Genomic DNA, 21,322 nt, shown 5'->3' on the forward strand with positions numbered 1-21,322 from the left:
CTCGGTATAAGGCCGTTTCCTGTGTCCCTGTTGTTGGGGCTGGGGGCTACACAAACGCCTCTTTCAACTCAGTGGCTCCACCCTCCTTGACCTTTATTGGGGCATCAGAGATGGAGGCCTGAAGTCTGTTGCATCAGATAGCGGTGGCTTAGAAAGCCAAGGAGGAGCCCCAGCGAGTCCTGGTCCTCGGGTTCCTCTCAGAAACAGCTCAGGTCGAGGTGGGGGAAGGAAGTGTCCACGTCCACCTCTTTCTTCCTTTTTCTTGGTGTCTGCCCATCCGCTAGAGACCCACAACCCTGTCCAGAATTAAAGCTGCTTTGCGTCCCAGCGACTTCTCCGTGACCTGAACCAGACGTAACCTAAAACGCGAGGGATTGCCTGCGTCATGAGTCTGAAACCTATAGGGTCCAGCCAGGGGCATTTGGCCAAGGATTGCATCCAAACCCGAAACAGATGCAGTCGGAAACCGCTCTCATTCAGATCAACGGGACCTTTCATCCAAACGGTTAGGATGAGGAGGTAAAACAAGCAAACAAAAACCCGGGGGCTGGTGGAGCGCTGAATGTTCCGACTCCGAGAGCAGCGTTCGGGAATGCTGTTTGGTTTAATTAAACTGAGCGCTCCGTCGGAGCTTGTCTCTCAGCCTCGTTTGACGCTCCTGTGACCCAGCTGCCTCCCTCCCTCCCTTTCTCTCTCTCTCTCCTCTCCCACCCTCCTCTGCGGGGGAGGTGGGGGGAGAGAAAAAATGCGTCTGCGGGAGTGAGAAAAAGAAAATCCGCGACAGCACCGGAGCAATCAGAAAGCCTGGCGTGAACGTGGCTAAACGGCGAGGCAAGGATGCCTCAGCACTTTCCTTCCTCTTGTGCATTTGCAGCGCAAGGCAGGCTAATTCCTCCGCTGAGGGCCTCAATCAGGCATTTATTTGACACACATGATGCATGAACGGTTAAACGCTATTCTCAGCAGAGGGGGGATCAGCCAGTCGTTTCGTGGCCGCCGAGAGTTGCCGCCGACATGCGGCTAGCTGGAGGAGGCTGCCTTCGCTCGCGTCTCGAGGCTTAGGGGAAGGAGAAGGGCGGGCAGGAAGGCTCAACTTTTCTCAGCCTCCTCTCCAGCGCAACCAAGGGCGAGGTGATAAACCTCCCGGCTCGCAGCCAGCCCTTCCCCTTTGCTCAGCGATGCCAGATGACCCCCCCCCTTCCTTCCTTCCTACTTCCTCCCTCCCTCCCCTTCTTCTTCTTCTTCTTCTTCTTCCTCCTCCTCCTCCCCCCGGCTGTTGTTTCCTCTCGCTCGCTCGCTCCCTGCCTCTCGCTCTCTCGCTCGCTCTCTCTCCCCCTCCTCCCTTCCCCGCTTTGTGTTTCCCTGCCGCACCGCCTGTGCTGGTGGCCACCAAGTGAAACTGACGAACATGCAAAGCCTGGCAGCGCCAAGCTTAGTCAGTTTCACGAGACAGAGAGAGAGGCAGGCAACCAGAAAGGGCACAGGAACTGCAGGGGGAGACAGGGGCGGCCAACATGGAAGGCGGGGGAACCAAGAGATGGTCCTCTTCGGAATAAAGCATAGAACTGGCTGCGTGTTTCCTCGTTAGAGCTTTTGATTTTTGTCGAAAGGGCTCTTGGCCTGAGCGGGGAAACAATTGGCCCGTGTTTCCTTTTGGTTAAGTCATGTTCCATGTTCGAACGAAGAGAGAATCAAGTAGGCCCCGATCCCTGCATGTTGCTCCAAAGAAGGCAAATCCAGCAGAGACTGCTAATCCAGAATTGGAATGAAGTTCCACTGAAATCAAAGGAAATGTCCTGATGCTACGCAGGCAGTTCTACAAGAAGACCGTAGCATTTTCAAACAAACAAAATGTTTATACTCTCATGCTAAGTGCTTCAGTTCAGCTCAATGCTGCTCAAGGCTTTTAATGGGCCTCATGTTAAGTGGGTGTTTCATGAGAGGAGCAATGGCTCCCTGAAACACCCTTTCTATTAGGGCACCTAGCTCATGGAACCTTCTGCCCCCTGAAATAAAGCAGGGGCCAACTCCTTTGAGCTTTTGGAGCCAGGGTGGCAAAATGCAAGTGGCCTTTTTCTCAAAGTTGTTTGGCTGCCGACTACAAAAATAATCTTCCTTCAGTTAGCTTTAATGTGTTTTTCTTTTTCAATTTCCACTTTGATGTTATTTGTGCTAGGCAAAAAGACGTGGAGCACAGCTTTACTTTGAGGCAAGGTTACCAAGCACTTAGCACTTCAAATACTATAAATGCTATAAGCACTATATAAGTGACAATAAAATCAAGACGTAAGCTGTAAGAGGCCAGCTGGATACCTTTTTGTTTATAGCTTTTCTTCATTATTTTTACAGATATCATAACAGATACTCTAAAACAAATAAAGCTTACCAAAAGATAGGAATGGCTACAAAACAAACAAAATTAACAGTAAAACAAGGCTGGCTTGGCCACATGGTTGCTACAGTTCTATATTTTGGGGCAGTGGTAATGTTCAAAGTTAAAAAACAAAAAGGGAAGAAGACTGAAGAAGAAAGTACAACATAGGAGGCTGTAGTATATGATATATTGTTGCTTTAAGGCTTGTTATACTACTCCAAAAGAGGGCCTGCTTCCTGGAGCTGAGGAGGGACTGTTTAGAGCTGGCAGGGAACTTATAGCAGCCCCCACTTTGTGTGTCTGCTGAACAAAATGAAGGATGTTGCCCTAAAAACCCATGAGATTCAATATTTGAGAGCCACCATACCACATGGCAGAGACTTCATTGGGATCCTAGCAGGGGCAACTCATGCATGAGGTCAGGTGAAGCCATTTCAGGCAGGGGATCCAACCCCTGCTGTTGCATCACTGCCAGCCCTGCTGGGGCTTTCTGCACCAACATGGCATCATTGTCCTTGACCCGACATCCACTGCATCATCACCACTGCCGCTGTGTCATGGGGGCAGTCGCAGGTGAAGATACAGTTGTGTTGACAGGGTGACAGCAGTGTGGGGGCAGGGAGGGGACTGGGTGAGAACCTAGATCTGTGGGGTGGGTGACATTGACATCAGGGCATGAGCAAAATGCCTTGGTTCAGCCCTGGCTTCTAGAACTGGTGCAAGAGTGCATTGAAAGCAGAACAGCAAATAGGAAGTTGAGTCTGGGCCCTTTCACAAACATCGTTGATGAAAAGTCTGGAAGTAGACCTGCTACACTGATATGTTTTGCAATTCTGCACAAGCCATACAACTTGGTAGCACTACAAAGCCAGAGGACTGCTCAGAGGATGGGGCAATTGCCCCATGCATGCAGAAAGCTAGGGGCCCCCTGCTTCGGGTCCTGTGCAGAACATTGGCCGTCAATGGTAAGTGAATGCACCTAAGATTTCAAGGCAAGGTGCTACCAGAGAGTAATTTTCTGTGGCAGTTGCCACAGGAAAGCTGTAGGAGTGTTGTGAGGCCAGGCCTTAAGGGAATAATCCTTCCTTCCTGAGTAGTGGAGAAGGCAAACAGCAGCCCACAACCAGAAGACATGTGAGACTGAGCCCCAGGAAGCAGAAAAAATCTCTGCCATAAGGAGGTTGGAATTTGGAGGAGGTACTCAGGCAGGAGAAGTATAACCTAATCCCTATTCCCTTAATCCCATGTAATAAAAAAAAATAATGAAGCACATCTGTCATTCTGCTTCATCCCAGGGCAAGGAAGATCTGCAGGTGAAAATTTGCAGCTTGTGCATGCAGTAATTCTTGTATGTAGACTCCCACATTTGTGCACACATGCATGGGTCCTTGCAGGGGGCATCAGCAGGGATCCCAACATCACACCAGTACCGAGCCCCATAAACCCTCTGGGTGGCCTTGTAAAGCTGACCATAGCTGTGGGGGGGGGCAGTTGGACATTGAAGGCACTCCACACCCAGGCTGCTATTTATCCCAGGGCCAGTCCCAGTCCTGCTTCTGAAAACCTACTTGTTCACTCAGACCTTTGCTGGTCATTGATTCCAGTACTATTGAGATTTGTCCGTCTTCTGTAGTTGTTACTGCTTTTACTATATGTGTTGGCTTTTAATGTGCCATTTTATTGTTATGTACTGCAAACCTCCCTGGGATTTTTTAATGAAGGACAATGTAAAAATCCTTGCTCAAATAAATAAGGAAACAAATCCTAGCATATGTTGTACCTGCAAAGTAAATCACACAGATAGAGCTTGAACCTCTTGTTCTTGTGAATCTTGTTGCCTTCCATATGTTTAGAATTGTGGCTGTTGGAGTTCTTTCTTAGTTGTGGATGAGATTGTTAGCTTCTCTAAGAGATCACTGGAGTCCACTGGTTTTAGAAGACTTGATTGTCAAGCAACTTGCCTGCCCTGGAATGTACCATCTGTTGGACTGCTTCCTTATCCTAAGCACATTTATTGGATCATATTGGATCCCATTTGACACATGAGATCATAGCATTGTGGAGTAGGAAGGGACCACAAGGATCAGCAAGTCTAACCCCCTGCAATGCAGGAATCTTTTGCCCAGTGTGGGACTTGAACCCACAACCATGAGATTAGCTGCCTATGGGTCAGTTTTAACTCCTGCTATTTCTTCCTGGTGAGGCTGCATCGTCATCATTGGGGAAAAATATGCATCAGGACTCCAGTGAGAGACAGAAAATAAATATGCTTTATTAAATAGGTAAATTTGGTGGGAGATTGCTGCACCCAATTTTATAGTATCCTGTGAAATTCCCTCAAAACATAGTTTGTTCAAAACTGATATGAGTCAATAAAAAAGACTGAGCTGATTCACCAAGGCTGCTTCTGCATGGCCTGGGCAAATGCTTCTTCCATCATCCTCTCTCATTTCCCTCTATGCATCCCAAGTGTCAAGGACTGTGTCAAGTGAAGAAGAGCAGAGTGGCCTTGCGGAGCTTGCAAATTGCCAGCATTTACTGCCGGGATATGACATGGTTGTGGCCTGGAATCAGAAAGGAAAGATGGCAGGGCTAATTGTCTGGGATGATTAGGTGGGAGGATGTTGCAGAGCGTGAAAAGGCACGTGGGAAGGGATTTAGTGATAGGGAGCTGGGAGTTGCAGGAATAGATGGTGAAGAGACCAGGGGGAGAAAACTGAGAAAGGGCATGTGAGATAGAAAAAGAGCGCTGAAAGAGGATGGTGAGGTGTTTCAGCTGGCTGGAGAGCTTTGATGGGTGTAGGCTGAATGTTAGAGTTTTGACCCAGGTGTCAAAGATCAACCCCTACCACAAACCTGTATCTCTCTCCTACAGTCTGAAAGATACAATCTACAAAAGCTGTGTAGTATAATTATTCTGAGTGTGCCTTCTATCAGCTTAGGCTGGTGGCCCACCTATGCCCCTATCTGGCCAGGGACAGCCCAACTACTATTGTCTACGCTCTGGTAACCTCTAGGTTAGATTACTGCAATGTGTTATATGGTTCAGAAACTTCAGCTGGTGCAGAATTTGTCAGCTAACCAAGTTGCTCACAAGGGCAAGACAGTTTAAACATATTACACCAATTCTGACCCGACTGCACTGGCTGCCAATTTGCTTCTGGGCCCAATTAAAAGTGCTGGTTCTAACCCATAAAACCTTACAACAGTTCAGGATCACAAAACCTCAAGGACCACCTCTCCCCATATGAACCAACCCAGACCCGGCCTGCAATGATCATCTGAGGCCCTTCTTTGTGTGTCTCCTCCATGAGAGGTTCGGAGAGTGGCAGCACTAGAATGGGCCTTTTTATTCCTTCAGTATACAGTGGTACCTCAGGTTACAGACGCTTCAGGTTACAGACTCCGCTAACCCAGAAATAGTACCTCGGGTTAAGAACTTTGCTTCAGGATGAGAACAGAAATCGTGCAGTGGCAGCGCAGTGGCAGCGGGAGGCCCCATTAGCTAAAGTGTTAAGAACAGGTTAAGAACAGATCAGGTTAAGAACAGTTTCAGGTTAAGAACAGACCTCCAGAACGAATTAAGTTCTTAACCCGAGGTACAGCTGTACACCTTTAGGCACCAGGCATAAACATTCTTCTTCAACCAGGCCTTTTGCTGATTAAGATCCTATATTTTTTAAAATGTGTTTGTGGGATGGGGGAGTTATTGGTTTGCTTTGTTCTTGTTTTTATTATGTATTTTGTGTTTTTATCTTGTATCTTTATGCTGTGAACCACCCTGAGATCTTTGGATGAAGGACAGCAGACTGACTGACTTGACTGTACAGTGGTGCCTCAGGTTACATACGCTTCAGGTTACAGACTCCGCTAACCCAGAAATAGTGCTTCAGGTTAAGAACTTTGCTTCAGGATGAGAAAAGAAATCGTGCTCTGGCGGCGCGGCTGCAGCAGGAGACCCCATTAGCTAAAGTGGTGCTTCAGGTTAAGAACGGTTTCTGGTTAAGAATGGACCTCCAGAACGAATTAAGTACTTAACCTGAGGTACCACTGCATAAATAAATAAGATGGTATTTGTAGGAAGTTTCCTTATACTGAATTCTTCTACACTCACAGGCAACAGCTTTCCAGGGTTTCACTCCCTGTCCTTTGTAGGCATGGCTGGATTATGGTGGTACAGTCCCAAAAATAGGGACCCCTTGCCCCAAACTGAATGTGTGAAATAAGGTACTGCAAAAAAGTATTGTGGTATACTAAACACTAACATCCTTATAATGTTGTAAGTTTTACAACAACAACAAAATTACAACACTTCAGCACATGTCATTTAACAATGCAGCCAGCTGAAAACAGGTTTTTTTTCCCAACCTTGATGACAATAATAATAATTAGATATCATTACAATGTATTACCTGTCCTTTACCCAAAGCTCTCAGGACAGGTTACAACAACTTAAACAACTTATGGTTTTTTAAAACAACTTACAAAAAGAAGGTGGGTCTGGAAAACATACATATCAAATGTCAGAAGCCAAGGTAAAAAAAACCCCTGCATTTTCAGCATTTGCCGAAAGCTGCATGATGAAGGTGACAGACATACCTCTATAGAAAGGGAGTTCCACAATTTAGGGGCTGCCACAGAGAATGCCCTTTTCCAAGCTACCACCACCACTAGGAGAAAATTCAGAAAGAAAGTACTCTAACCATGTTCACTTAATGTAAAGGTAAAGGGACCTCTGACCATTAGGTCCAGTCGTGAGCGACTCTGAGGTTGCGGAACTCATCTCGCTTTATTGGCCGAGGGAGTCGGCGTACAGCTTCCAGGTCAGCATGACGAAGCCGCTTCTGGCAAACCAGAGCAGCACACGGAAACGCCGTTTACCTTCCCGCCGGAGAGGTACCTATTTATCTACTTGCACTTTGACGTGCTTTCGAACTGCTAGGTTGGCGGGAGCAGGGACCCAACAATGGGAGCTCACCCCGTCGCGGGGATTCGAACCGCCGACCTTCTGATCAGCAAGTCCTAGGCTCTGTGGTTTAACCCACAATGCCACCCGCATCCCTCACTTAACATAGTATCACTGTTTTTGCACACTTCCTGCCTTGGGTAGCCTAACCTACCTCACATGGCCATTGTGGTGATATAGAAGGATGAATAAAATGGCTGAAAAATGGACTTTAGTGCTGGCATCATAGACACCAGATGTTGGTTCCTTGAACCAGACTTAGGCATCTCTATTCTATAAAGAGTTGTGTTTTCTTGCACACCCCTCCCCCCAAATTATTTACTACAGCTCAAAGGTGCCAACCAATCTTAATCTGGTTTGATGGATGTTTTAGATCCCTTCAGTTTTGTACTCAATTGCACAAGGCCTTCTTGAGCTACCAGAGTCTCATATTTCCTGTACTTCCTTTTGTCATTCTACTACTCATGTATTCAAAACCTGTCTTCTCTCCCATCTTTGTCGTGTCCATGTATATCCTTCTGGGCATCTGTCTCCTCTCTGGACATCTGCAATAGAACACTGCAGCAGGGGAAGCATAGCTGTGTCTGCAATCCATAATCAAGAGTACTCTTAAATTTTTAAACCTACAGAACTGCTTTGAAGTAAGTAGTTTCTTTACAATCTGGTGTCCCATCATAAACACATTCATTTAGAAATAGATGAATGGAACTTACTTCCACTGAAAGAGCCACAGTTCAGAGAAAGTTCAGCTTGTTTTTAAGACCTTTGAAATAATGCAAATTAAGTGCATTGTTAAACCCTTGTACTTTGATAATTTCAACAACACTGGTTTATGGATTTTACCCATTTCAGTTGGACCCCCTACATGTAGCACTTTCACCCACGGCAGAAGAGGACAGCCTGCAGCCCAAGTGCCAACTAATTTCATGAGGGTGCCAAGAAAGGGGAAATGGAATGAAGAGAGAGGGTGGCACAGAGAGAGGTGGGTGGTAGAAAAGGTGAGAAGGGGGTGCCTCTTCCACTTTGGTTCTGATTTTGGCCCTGCCCACCACCGGCTGTAGCCTCACCCACCTCAAGCAAGTGGCCTTCAACAGATTGCTCCCAAGCCAATGTGGTCTTCAACAGAAAAGGGCTTTCCACCCCTGATGTATGGGATGCAAGCCCTTATTTACACATCAGCAGACCAGCATCTCTGAAGTTCAGTGGCACCAGATCAGCATTAGTAGAGGTCCATATCCCATGCTAGATTTAGAACAAATTAGTTTCAAATTAGATTACAATTTCCCCTTCTAGTTGTCACAGTTATGGAAATGTCTGCCCAGCCACAAAAGTTCATTGGTACTCATTTAGGGACTTGGCTTGTATGTGGTAGGAATCTACTGAGTTTCACAAACAAACGTTCAGCAGGAATAAAACAACAACTTGGCAAATGGAAAACACTAATGCCAATAAAGCAGAAAGCTGCAGAGTACCTTTTTCAGATTATAACAGATGCAGGATCATATTTATTTTTTAAAATAACATTTATTGATTTTTGCATACATCAATAAAAATATAACTTTTACAGAAAAGAAATTTAAATATACTATGTGGAAAGGTGATCTCACTAGACACACTGTGAACCACTGACAACTGGACATTTAATACAGATGGATATTGTATTGAAGATTTTTTGATAGGTCATCATTTTCTAAACATTTTTAAGCCAGTTGCTTTTGTTGTTCTTGTTCTTTCCTTCTTAAGAGTTTAGCCAAAGGCATTCTGGCAGCTGCCAGTATACATAACTGGAGTTCTTAGATGCTCACTGGTAACACCATTGTTTCATAATGATGAAGACAGAGTAAAGGATATATGAAAGGTCATATTGCTGCCTTAAGTTTAGTTCTGAAGTGTTTCAAAGTTTCCTTCTAACCCACAAGCATCCTAAGTAGTTAGTGAACTGCCTGTCTAAATGCATTCTCATTGACATGGAGCTTTTGATAATTAAAACAAAATGTATTCATAATGTAGACATTCATTTTAGACAGATCTACAAACATATAAATGTGATATATTTTTGCTTAGGCCAGTCCACAGTTGCAGAAATCAGCGTAATTAAGTCAGTAAAAGTGTGAGCACAGTTGGTCCAACAGTTTGAGCACTGCATAGTAAATCATCTCTCAAATGCCAATGCTTTTTCTATATTTGTTTTTCAAGTAGAGGTTGTAGGAAGGAGTCAATTGTAGAGAAGCAAATGAGGGCTTCAAAGAATCTGAAGAGGTCTAAGTGACATGCAAACTCAGCAAAGGAGGTGTCTACATTCCTTCAAAGTGAGCAGAGGGTTTCAAAACCCTATTAAAGAGGAATGGCTTAGGCCCAGTTCTCATTGAGGTGCTGAACCTGTGTCAGAGCTGCATCTCTTGAGGTCTGGTGGGGGCTCACATAAAATAACAGGAGGTCATCTGACCCAAGCCCTGCTCAAAGCAGCTATCATGCAACAAGATTACTAAGTGGAGGCTGGCTTGGCCAGTTATGAAGAGGGCAGTGCCCACCAACCTCAGTCTGCTCTCAGCCAGTTCCTACCTGCCAGCCTTCTGGTGTATAACTAGCCCAGGGGGTGACTCTGGCTGTCAGCTTCCTCCTCCTTAGTCTCAGTTTTACCCTTGTAGATCTCAGAAAGAGGATGGGGGCAAGCCAATAAACAGTCGGCCCCATCCATGCATCCATCTTTGCTTTTGCGAATTACTGACTCCACCTACTGATGGCCTCCTTGCCTTCCACCCTACCAATGGGCACCAGCCACCACTGATACTTCCCTGCAGAGTCCACTCCACATAGAAAAACGGAGTCAGAGATCAGGGTCCTCACCTAGCCATTTTCCTTTACATGCAGGAGCTGGGAATTCTCCACTCACCCTAAAATGTCGGGAGCATTCAATCTCTTAAGCCCTATCAGGATTCTGCAGGACCCAGGCCTGTGGCCCTCCAGATGTTAATGGAATGGACTCCAACTCCCATGTAGTCAATAGGAGTTGTAGTCCAGCAACTTCTGAGAAGACCACAGGTTTCCCACTCCTGGTTTACCACTAGAGAGAGAGAAGTAGGCCTTGGATTTCACCTAAGCGCAACATTCCCTAAAGAGCTTCAAATCCTTCCACTCATCGAGGGTGTGGCTGGCAAACTGCAGAGCGCGGCTACCTATACTGGCCCACTGGTCTCTCTCCCGCACGTCCGGATGGCCGCTACTCCAAGATGCCTGGAGAAGTTTCCAGGGCTGGGGAAGCGTCGGGACAAGGGACCGGTCTGTTCTGCTTTTCCGACAGGCAGCTCACAAAGCCTGTCGCCCTGCCCCCCTTCCCATCAATTTCCTAATTAGCGACGCCTTTCTGTGTAGCAAGCCGTTTCATATTAATGTGGCATTATGTCTTGCTGGAGCAAGAGGCCGGAGAGGCCGCTCCAGCGGCGGGTAAGGCTCCGGGCACGCTTCCTGAGCAGGCGTTCCTCGGGAGCTCATCGCGCAGGCGCGACGCGAAGGAAGCAGGCAAGGCAAGCAAGAAAGGAATTCTGCTGCAGCTCGGCAGCTGCCACCCGCAAGGATGGGGACGCAGCCCCGGGAGCCTCTTTCCCCTTCCCGTGCGCAGCCATTCACCTTAGATCACTGGGCTGCAGTAAATCCACCCATTCCCCGTGGTCTTCCCGGCGCAGTCGGGCGCCCCAGCGCTCACGGATGTATGCGCCTGTATGGACATGTAAATAAATAAATCCTCCCCTCTGCTTGCTCGAAAGCCCGGATTTGCATCGCGATTGGTAGCGAGTCAACTTTTGCTGCAAATCCGCTCGCGCTCCCGAGTTTTGCGGTCTGTTTTCTTGGCTCGGCAGCCAAAGGCTGCTAAACATACGGCGCTCTGCTTTTACATTAAAATTTCAGCGTGTAGGCAACTATTTACATTCTCGGCTTTACGGACGCCTGTGTATATAAAAACCAGCGAACATGCTGTCCGTGGGTGCATTTGTGAAAAAGCAGGGATCGATCTGCTGTTATTGCAGAGAGGGCTCACGTCATGGACACACACACACCACACCTCCCCCCCCCATCTATTGTTTCATAAAGGTCTCTTTCTGATGCCTCTTGGGTTTAGAACGTGAGGCTGTATTTTGTTCGGGGCTTTTCCCGTGGTTGTGTTTTTTAACTGGCTCGTAGCTGTTGCTGTTTCCCTTGCCCTGGCCTATCAAATGATTTCCTGCCACACAGTGCTGTCGCCTTCCGTCTTGCAGCCCGATCGACGACCCGGCTCGGTGGAGCACGCTTGCATGTCTAAGCCAATGCAAACCACGATTTTCGTATGGCCGGTGGGGTTTCCTTGCGAGAAAAGGTGGCCCTGGGATCAGGAGGAGGAGGAGGGAAATAAACGGAGCTAAGTCCACAAACAAACAAAATTTTCCTCTTCGGTTCCCCTGCAATAGGGTTGATTCGGTTTGGTGGTCTTTCAGATAAGAAGAGGAAGCGTATGTCAGCAAGAAGGATGAAAGGAGATCCTGGGAGGTGTTTTTCCTTGCGAAAGGTAAAAGCAATACAAAGAGCAAACCAGTTGCTGAAAGGAGCGGCGGCGGAGGAGAGAGACTCACCCCGTGAAATATTCCCCGAGCGGCAGCCTCAGCTAAACAACAGCCTCAACCAAGGCCGCCAAGGTCAAATCCAGCCGGTTAAGAAGGGGGGAGGGGCGGGAGGGATGCAAAGCTGGCTCGCTGACTCGCTCGCTGGGGAGGAAGGCATTGCTTCTTCAACGGTGCATGGTTCTGTTTAGGCGGAGAGCAAAACAGAACAACCTCTGCCTGGCGAAAGGCTTTTTCTCGCAACAAATTTAACAGCTGCTGCCTCTTTGGCTGGAAACCTTTCGTGCGCTCTGCTCGCCCGTGCAATTTGGGGCGCGTGCTCAAGGCCACTTCATGCGGATTAGCTACCTTTTAAACACCCTGTTTTGCTGAAACAGGACGGCCAGAGAGTGGATCCTGCACTGCCCTGCACGCACACACACGCATGCACACCCACCCTTAGGTGAATACTTAGTATTGAAGTGAGGTTTTAAGCCCAATTAAGCTACATGCTTCGCGCTAATCTACAACGGCGCTTCCTCCCTCCCGTTCAGCACCCCCCCCCCGCCCAGTTGTTCAATCGTAGTCAGTAAAGCCAGATGAGAATCTCCACTTTATTCGTAGGCTTTCCGTGGGGCGAAGGGTGGGGGAAGGAAATGACTGTTTTAACCCCTCTGGTTGTTAAAAGGAGATAAGGAGTAAGTAATCCACCTCCAGTGGTTTGCCTATATACATCATTGATGACGGGGAGCAGGAAACCAAGTTTGGTAGTCCCAGGCTGGTTAGCTGGAACTATAAACACGACGCCCTTATAGTGACATCTGAAGTACATTTGCTGGAGGGGGCAGGCAGTGCTGAAAGAGTCAGTTGGCTTGTAAATTTGGCCAGAAGTCCACAAACCAGTGAAGAGCCTTAAAAGAGAAAGTATACCCGCAAGGAGTGGAGGAGAGACAACTTGGCTTCATTGCTAGCCTGCAGACATTTCCATTTATTTATTTCTTAAGCCATCCCCAGGGAATGCACTGCTGCTGCAATTCAGTGGCACAAGAGTTAAGTCTTCAGACCTTTGCCTCAATGGAGAGAGCCAAAGGCCCAGACCTTTGACCTGCCCTGGGACCCTCAGTTCCTTGGCCCTGAGCCCTTGGTCAAAGAACATGGGGCAGTGAGATGGCCCAAGTGACCTCCCCAACTTGAGACCATGGATGGGCTCCTTGCTTTTGAGATGAAGATACTTAAACTACTAACTAAACCAGCTGCTTAGGAAATGCAAGACTCTCTTCTCCCACCCAGCCCATACTGGACAGCAGACCAGCTAGGCAAATGAAAAAGCTGGTTGCAAACTGATTTGGTGCAGGAGACCTCAAGCTCAGTGGAAAGTTTCCTGAAATACCTAGAAAAGATTGGCCCAAACAGAAATTTCCTGATGATTTTGGAACGTACAGTCCCACTACCAACAGGCACACGCTCCACCTCATGTAACTGATGCGCAACTGTTTCTTTTCACATTTATATCCGTTTGAGTTTTAAATTGTGAGTTAACATTCAGTAAAAAGTTAATAAAGTCTGCTGAAAGAAGGTGGCTATTTGTTGAGGACCCAGTCATATACCAAGTGTGTTCAGTATTTAAGAACATAATAAGAGCCTGCAGGTTTAGGCCAATGGTCCATCTAGCTCAGCATCCTGTTCTCCTAGTGTGTGTGGGAACAGGACAGGAACACAAAAGCACTCTCTCTTCCTGTGGTTTCCAGCAACTGGTATTCAGAAGCATTACTGCCTGACAGGGAGGCTGAAGCACAGCCATCATAGCTAGTAGCTATGGATAGCCTTCTCCTCCATGAATCTGTCCAAATTCCTAGTTCTGTTAACCTGAATGGTGTTATAGCAACAGATTCAACTAGTCCGAAGTAAGTGGGCTGTGTATGTGCCTTTAACAGCTGTGAAAAATCCCTCCCTCTCAACCAGCTTCTGCTCTTCCCTTCTCCCTGCCTGAGTGATCCGTGGTAAGCCCCAAGTGGCTGACGTTGCCATCAACAAACCACTAAACCAAGTGATGTTAACGATCTACAAGTGACTTGGGGCCACTTCTCCCAAGTCTTATTTACTAACTGCACAATGACATGGGCGACAAGCAGATTTTGAAGGTCTGGCCACTCCAGACCTTCCTTGGGAATAAGGCCCACGGAGCTTTAAGGGCTCAATCACCGCAGCCACTCCAAAGGGATGTGCTTCATATAGGGCTGTAACGGTGGTCGTCAGCGTCGCTCGCACTGTTAGACACATTCCCATCAGACAGGCCGGTTTAAGTGATTTCAAGAGCCCTCTTTCCCTCGGCAGAGCCCATTGTCTGCACAGCGAGGCCTATTTCCGAGACAGTGGCTTGAAGAACTCGGCCTCTGATTCTGCAAAGCCTTCCCTTAGCCCCGTTGGGCTGCAGTTTCTTTGTCGCGCACTCTAAAGAATGGCTCTTCTCTTGCCAGGGTCCCACAGAAGGGAGCTGTATGGGCTGAATGTAAGCATTGTTCGTGACGCTTCTGTGTGGGAGAATACAACAACCTCTCTATTTTAAAGAGCCAAGAGGGGAGAAACGGCTGGTGCAAGGGGGCTTCTTCTTCGAAGCGTAGCTCTAGGAGCAGAGAGGGGGACGGGGATGGCTTGGGGGGCGGGGCTGCTCTCCGCCTAATCAGCGGTCACAAAATAACAGGCTTCCTGCCCGCAGCAAAAGGCCAGTCGGGAATGCGAGGAGGGGTTGGGAGAATGCAGGCAAAGAGACCCTGAAAGCTTTAGTTAAGGAGACGCAGCATAAATGAAGCTGGGACTGTCATCTAGCAGCACCAGCTCCCAGAACAAATAAAGACACACAGGAGGCTGTGGACCCAGGATATCCTGTGCTCAGAATATATGATCTACACACAGCGGGGAAAGAAGGAGGAAGACCACTTGTGTACTGTCTTCCTGCCCTCCCAGCTCTGTATCAGGGACTTTCTAACGTCATTACGAAGTCAAACACGTCAAGCACTTGCACTTGTAGTATCTGAATCCTTTTTATTATTATCCTCTTCATCACCATAACTTATTTATGTATCTATTTCAGTATCTCAAAAGAGGTACTTATCCTGAGATTTTCATATTATGAAAATATATTACCTTTTAATTAATTACTTGATGAAAAGGCATATAACATTATTGAGCCAACTGACATTCCGAACTTTAATTCTCTACTTTCTTGCAATATTTAACCTTTTCACACCAAATCACTCAATTTCTTCCTCTTCCTCTCTTGCTCAGGTTGCAACACTGACTGTGTTTATTTGGAATTTCCTTCGGAGTTTTGTCTTTGTTTTAAGCCAGGCATGGCCAAACTTGGCCCTCCAGCTGTTTTGGGACTGCAACTCCCATCATCCTTAACTAACAGGACCAGTAGTCAGGGATGGTGGGAATTGTAGTCCCAAAACAGTTGGAGGGCCAAGTTTGGCCATGCCTGGTTTTAAGCCCTATCCAGTTAAGCCTCCTGTAATGTTTCAACCCAGCTGTGGTTTCAAGCAAATGCTGCTGTTTTCATGGACATCACTTAAGAGATCCTCTAAAGTAGAGGTTTTCAACCTTTTTGAGTCCATGGCTCCCTTAACCAACTACCGGATGTTCTTTCTGCGACACCCCTGTGGGGCTCAGGAGCCCAGTTATGTCAGCCCTTGCCTGCTGAGTTGGCAGCCTCTCACCCTTTTTCAAACACCCTCTCTTGTGCAGTGTTTGTTCCCTCAGCCTCCTCTCCCCTCTCCTTGGGAGTCCTCTGGTCTCTGACCTGCCCCCCCCCCCGCCGCCCAAATAGAGGTGTCTCCTCACACTGCCCCAAATGGGCCTGGGACTTGTCTGTCCATTCTCAACAGCAAGGGCTGGTGGACTGGCTGGCTGGGCTCCCTCACCCGCTTGCTTACTCTGAGGCTGCATCAACTCCTGGCAACCAGCACCCACGGGCCAGCCCCAGAGGCACAATTTGCCTGCAGAGTTTGCAGCCAGGGCTGCTGCAACGAACAGCTATGCAAGAGATGCAAGAGGGCATCAGAGTAGGGAGGAAGGAAAGAGAGACAGAGGCCAGTGTTGCGTGCAGCATGCTTGACCATCATTCAAGGCACCCCAGATTGCCATGGCACACTGGTTGAAAACCACTGCTCTAAAGGAATTGTGACTAGGTTCTGAGTGGAGACTGAATTAGCAGTTTTGGGATGGAGCAGCAGACATGCTTCCAGTCACAGTCTTACCTTCTGAACCTTACAGGGTTGTCATATGTCCTCTTTTTCCAGGACACATCCTCTTTTTCATGGGTATGCAGAATGAGAGCCATCATAGCGATCTATAATTAATGGTAGAAGTTGGCAAATGTGCTCTCTTTTTTGCTCTTCAAAATATGGCAACAGCATTGCTGTTGTAAGGAAGAATTCCTACAAAGAGCATATGAGGTTCCTGGTCTGTAGCACTTCAGCCTGCATTTGAAAGATCTCATGGCTGAATGACTCTCCCCCACCCCAAATCTGTAGAAATGAAACTAGTTTATGATGGAAGTTAGGCTACAACTCATTTCTCTAATGTCTACTTTTCTGTGTCCAGGAGTTTTTGATACTGATGACCATTTAGTGAGGGGATTCCCTCGCTGCATTAATACAGACTGTAGGAAGAGTGTAATCACCTAACCTCACCTGCTACTTTGTGAACTAGACCTCCAGTCTCCTTAACTTCCATAGGCCTTAGATTTGCTACCTTCATTAGTTTTCGGACTAAGTGTTCTATGCAATTTGTTGGTGGATCTGCATCAAAGTTTTTTCTCTTTTATACTCTCTGTTGTGGGCTTAGATCCCTACACTCATTTCCTCAGAAATTCATTTTTTAAAAAAGTGTTTCTGATGTGAAGCAATGTCATCTTGCTCCAGGGGCCCTATGGAGGGAAAGGTGATTTCAGATGTGAACAGGCCATTCAGATGTAGCAAATAGGTCCTTAACAAGAGGGGAAGGGGGGCAGCAGAGTGGTGGAACATCTGCTTTGCAAATTGAAGGTCCTAGGTTCAATCCTTGGCATTTCCAGGTAGGGCTAGGAATGTCTCCTGACTGAAGCCCTAGAGAGCCACTGCCAGCCAGTGTAGACAGTATATGGAACAATGGTCTGGTAGCTTCCTATATTCCCACAGGAATGGTCAGTGTGGTGTGGCAATGCCCTGCCATCCTCCTCAATGGGTGTTGCTGCTGCCTACAGGGATGGAGCAGAGCTGAGCAATAGTGAGGCCGTGGTTATGTGAGCGCGCCAGGTTGGCTGTGCCAGTTTCTCTTGTGCAGCCACAGCCTTGCTTCTGTCTTGCCCTACACCCTCTTGGTATTTAAGCATGGCGCCGCCGCCAACCACACCAGCCACTTCTGCTGTTTTAACTCCAGTCTCATCCACGTCATACATTCAAAGGATATTTAAAGCACCCTGGTTTTCCCACAAAGACTCCTGGGAATTGTAGTTTCTCGGCGCGATGACTTGAAAATAAGAGTCGGGTTCATTTCAGTAGGACTGACTTCCAAATCGTGGTGCTTCAGGTATGGGTTCTATTATGTCAAAGTAAATTCCAAATAAGTTAGACTTTTATTTGGAGGTTGTGGGAGACGGCATGTCAGCCTTTGCTCCGGGTCCGGGTCCTGCGGGATTTGGGGGAAGCATTCACAGCCCCTGGAGATCTCCGCCGTCGCCCCCCTCCATCCCGCCAGGAAATTTCTCTTTTGGCAAACAAGACCCGGGGCGAGCTTTCCCCTCCCCCAGAGCAGGCGGCGGGGAAGCACTAAGAGCCTCCGGCCTCCTCCCACCCTCTCCCTCGGAGGGGCCGACGCACAAAGGGCCGCTTGAAGGCAGGATCCAGCGCCGATTAGCTCTGGGGGCAGCCACGTCAAGGCCCATTGGCGCGCCGCGCCTCCGGGGAAGGCCGCGCTCGAGGAGGGGAGACCCCGGTCTCTGCTCGCGGTCGAAGTGCTCTGCATGTGCGCGACGCCCCCGAGGCTGCAGTTCGGCCTCGGCCTCTTCTGATCTGCAGCCTCCTTCCTTCCCTTCCTCCGGCAGATCGTGGCGCAGCGAAAGGAAACACGCTGCTCCCTCTGTGCAAAATGCGGACCATGTGTGCGCGAACCGTTCGCTGGGAGGCCAAGGGTGGGGTGGGGGTGGGGGTGGGGAGGAAGACAGCTCCGACCCACACAGCCCAGTGAAGCCGAGGTCCCTGGGTAACTGGAGCGACTTTTACTGGCGCCCCGTCGTATGTAGATTAGGGAATCACACTTAGATTCCCGTTGGAATCAGACGCATTTCCTCGCCTCGTTTGTGTCTCTGGGCGCAGCATCCAGCCGGTTCGGCTTCGGTCCAAGGACATCAAGCGAGGCGGGTAGGGCAGTGTGTGTGTGTGTGTGTGTGTGTGTGTGTGTGTCCCAAATTAGGAGGGCACTGCTTTTCTTTGCCCTATTGAAACCACCGTGAAGCCTCCACACTCAGGACAAACCCACAGTTAGAAACCCTCCGCAAAAGAGCCCACATTGGCAAAGATTTCCACCGTAAGAACATTAAATCGGCATTTAGTGCCCTCTTGGAAAAAATGAATAAATGGGAAAGCCCTGGGCCTCAATGGTAAGGTTGCAGTCCTAGTCAAAATCAGACTACACGTCTCATTTGACAGCCCCAGATTAAGGCTCCTCTCCAAAAGGGTTTTGAAGTGTTTTGGTTGTTGTTTTTTTGCAGGGGGTCTATTAGACCGTTAATCAATTTATATAGTATTGTGCATACTACGATTTGCGATCCACAAATCACTTAGGTCGAAATAACAGACATGTTCTGATTTGCCTTTCACACTTAAACGTATATTTGGAGAAGCTCCCTGTTTCTCACAGAACTAACTCCCAAATACTGTGTTTAGGATTGGGATATGTTCAGACTCTATCCTGAGCACTCTTACTTGGAAGCAAGTCCCACAGAAAGAGATCCAAGTCAAGGATATGCTGTGTAAAAGCCCAATTCTTACTACGATCTTTAGGCCCCCTTGCTTGGACGTTCTTCTCCATTGAACTCAATAGGATTTACAAGTGTTGACGATCGGAGCACTCTAAAAAAAGGCAGACAATACCGATTAAATCCAACGTTTTGCATTTAGCTACACCATGGACCAGGCAGGAGGTGACTATTTTACAGCCCAGTGCTCGGATTTTACTCGCTTGCGGGGTTCCTTTCTCCTCTTTTATCACGGGCTAATTCTTGTTTTGTTTTTGGAACCGAGAGCAAATGCCTCTTAGACAGACGGCCTCCTCCGGCTCCCTTCCTTCTTGGGTTAGATGGAAAAGGTGGGGGAGGTCTGCAGCTGACAAATATTATCCCTCCTTGCCATCGATCGGAGAGTGTACAGATGTGAGATTTTGAGGCCGGCTGCAAAGCGGCTGCTCCGCCGTTGTCTCCTCGCTCTCTCGCTCTCCCCCTCAGAGGCTTCGGCTTGTCCTCCTCCCCTCCCTCCCTCCCTCCCTCCCTCCCTCCTTCCCTCCCTCCTCGCCCTCCCTCCCTCCCGCCTTCCCTCCATCCATCCCCGCTTTGTTCTCCTCCCCTTTCCCTCTCTTTAAATAGATTTCAAGGCGCTGCCCGCCCGAGAGCAGCTGTTGAGCTCTCCAGAGGGAAAGCGAGCGCTCGCTTCCCTGTCAATAGCCTCCCCGCTTCTCCGATTTCCAAACAGAAAACAATCCTCGGCGAGCTGAACCTGCGGGGAGGAGTTAACCCCAGAAAGCTGGGGAGGCCGCCTGCCCGACCAGCCATCCCTCTCTGGAGCCAGCAGAGATCTCTAAGAGATCTCTTTCCCCCTCCCCAGCTCCTCAAGCCCCTTTCTTTGCATCAGCCCGCAACACCAGCCTCGCCGCCTAGCCTGACTTCTCTCGAAAGCAGCCGAAGAAAGGCAGCGGGTGAATGGGCTGGTGGTGCTCAGCAGCCCAAGGGTTAATCTGCCCGGGTGGGCTCCCGCTGCTTCTGACAGCCTCCCTCCCTCCCTGCGTCTCCAGCGGCCACTAACCTTGCTCAATGGCTTAGGGAACGATCCACCAGGCACGACTCTTGCCACCGCCATTCATTTCAGGGGGCTGTGCAGGGCGAACTCCCATGGAAATGAATGGCGCTTGCGCAGTAGGGTCGATCTCTCTCACACACTCTCTCTCTCACACACACACACACACAGTCGAAGTCCAGGGAACGTGTACTTGCAAGTTCAGCGCCGCAGGTTTTGTTAGGACTGTGTTCCAATAGCACCAGGTCGGGACCAGAAACAGACTTAAGGTGCCCCCGATTGCGCCTTTCTGAGTCCCGCGCGAAGTTGGAGAAGCGAGTCCTGCTGGTGGCCGAAATGCTCACACTTAGCGCATACCATGCGCCTTAGAGGGTTCAGAGCGATTCTCATGCCTCAGGGACAAGGAACCCGCCACCCTTCGGGTGCTGCTGAGCTACAACTCCCAGGACTCCTGACCATTGTTTGGGACTGATGTGAGCCGGAGTCCCATCAAGGTCTGGAGGGCCGCAGGTCCTCCACCATTCACATGACCTTACAACAACCCTGCATGACGGGTCACTGTTGTGATCACCCCCAAACTGCACAGAAAGTACTGGGGACGATGGGGAGGGGGCTGCCTAAGGCCACCGGCCACTGGCACAAGAACCCCTCTTTCTCTGCCTCCACTTAACTAAGCGACTTTCGTAGGCTGCCTGAGCGGGGTGTTTGAGGTCCGCCCGAAGCACAAGGGGCTGCCTCCTGCTAGGAAACTGGGCGTCCTCGTGAGGGGCATGGAGAAGGCACTGGGGGGGGGGCCTTGCCCGTAAAAGCTCAGGTCGCAGTAAACATTCCCTCCCTTTGTTTGTTTGCTTATGTGCCAGAGGATTTCTATTTTTTGCTCTTTTGCTACGCCCTTGTAATTAGAAATGTGTCATTTAAACGCGCTAAGCCCTTGAGCGCCAAGCTTCAATCATCCACAACCTTTTTTCGTGCGGGGGGGAGTATTCTATTTCCAAGCCGGTCCCATTGTTCAGTGGGGCTGCCCGTGAGGTGGTTGCGGTTTGTGGGCTGACGCTCGACGAGCACGTTGCCCCATTCCAGCGATGCCAGCAGGCCTGACAGACAGGCTTCCTTCCAGACACGGGACCCGGACGAACCGGTTTGGGGAAGGGCGGCCTTGGGAAAGCGGTACGGGCTTCCCTTTCCAGTGGCTAGGGCCCTGTTCCGTGGGTGAGGCACTCAACTGCGCTTGTTCCCGGGCCGCGGCTGGGGGAAGCCAAGGTTAGCCAAGGCGTTGGTGCTTCGGCATTACGAAGCCCAGCGCTGCAGGGGGCGAGTCAGACAGCCGGGCAGCGTGCGGGCTTCAGGCCGGGGCCAAGATCGTGTG

At 49.0% G+C, this 21,322-nt stretch overlaps 2 long non-coding RNA genes across 3 annotated transcripts in view; one reads left to right on the top strand and one right to left on the bottom strand.

Moving 5' to 3' along the window:
* The window catches only part of LOC310762100, a 54,556-nt gene extending 39,447 nt beyond the window's left edge, over positions 1-15,109 (top strand). The window contains exons 3-4 of one of the 2 annotated variants that reach the window (XR_014547859.1): positions 7,895-7,981; positions 11,810-15,109. This is a non-coding gene — a long non-coding RNA (uncharacterized lncRNA). The remainder of the gene's footprint in view (positions 1-7,894; positions 7,982-11,809) is intronic. The other variant, XR_014547858.1, reaches the window with a different exon arrangement.
* LOC310762093 overlaps positions 1-21,101 on the bottom strand; it is a 73,470-nt gene extending 52,369 nt beyond the window's left edge. Inside the window, exon 1 of the long non-coding RNA XR_014547849.1 lies at positions 19,966-21,101. This is a non-coding gene — a long non-coding RNA (uncharacterized lncRNA). The remainder of the gene's footprint in view (positions 1-19,965) is intronic.
* Between the last annotated feature and the right edge of the window lie 221 nt (positions 21,102-21,322).

The sequence above is a fragment of the Podarcis filfolensis genome (assembly GCF_964270895.1).
Source record: "Podarcis filfolensis genome assembly, chromosome: 4".
NCBI classification, from domain to species: Eukaryota; Metazoa; Chordata; class Lepidosauria; order Squamata; family Lacertidae; genus Podarcis; species Podarcis filfolensis.